At 82.3% G+C, this 719-nt stretch overlaps 1 protein-coding gene across 4 annotated transcripts in view; it reads right to left on the reverse strand.

The window, feature by feature from the left end:
- Nucleotides 1-719, reverse strand: part of ZBTB1 (zinc finger and BTB domain containing 1) — a 24,994-nt gene extending 24,275 nt beyond the window's left edge. For 2 of the 4 annotated variants that reach the window (XM_027674152.1, XM_027674148.1), the window contains exon 1: nt 164-222. The gene's annotated coding sequence lies outside the window, so the exon portion shown is untranslated. Of the gene's footprint in view, nt 1-22; nt 96-163; nt 223-621 lie in introns of those variants that run through there. The other 2 variants (XM_027674151.1, XM_027674149.1) reach the window with 2 other exon arrangements.

Raw genomic sequence — 719 nt, forward strand, 5'->3', positions numbered from 1 at the left:
GCCGCGGCTGGAAAGCCCCTACCTGGCAGCGCCGCCGCCACACTATGGCGGGCCGCGCCGGGCCACGCCGCCGCTCGGCACTTCCCACCTCCCGCCGCCGGCGGGAGCTGCGGCCGCCTCCCCGCCTCCCCCTCCCCGGCTCCCGGCGCCGGGCCCCGCTTACCGCGGCGCGGGGCAAGGCGGCGGCCGCCGAGGGGGGAGCCGTGTCCGCGCCGCTCCCGCCGCTGCTGCTGCTGCTGCTGCCGCGGCTGCAACAAAGGACTTCCGCCCCGCCGCGCTGCCGCTGCCGCAGCGCCGGCTCCGCCGCGACCGCACGGGGCCGGACCCCTCCCCTCGGCGGCCGCGGCTCCCGGCGCCGCCGCTGCCAGCGCTGCTGCGCCTCCCGCCGCCAATGCCGGGCCCCGGCGGGCGGCTCCCTGCCGCGCTCCGCTCTCCTCCCATGCCGCCGGGGACGCGGCGCGGCGCGGGCTGGCGCTGCCGGCGCCCCCTCCCCGTGTGCCGCAAGCCCGGCCCCTGGCGGAGCCCCCCGGACCCGCGGCGGGCGCCCACCGGGACCCCGCGGCCGGGCTGTCCCGCCCCGCTGCTCTCCCGGCCCCGGGAATCCGCCCCTTCGCCGCGCACCCGGGCTCGCTCTACGGATCGGGGTGTCTCTCCGTTCCCCTCGGACCAGCGGTGACTGGTGCGGGCGGGGAGGCTCCGGCCACCCGTGTGGGTGTCCG

The sequence above is a fragment of the Neopelma chrysocephalum genome, unplaced genomic scaffold, assembly GCF_003984885.1.
Source record: "Neopelma chrysocephalum unplaced genomic scaffold, ASM398488v2 Primary Assembly neopelma1_24, whole genome shotgun sequence".
Lineage (NCBI taxonomy): Eukaryota > Metazoa > Chordata > Aves > Passeriformes > Pipridae > Neopelma > Neopelma chrysocephalum.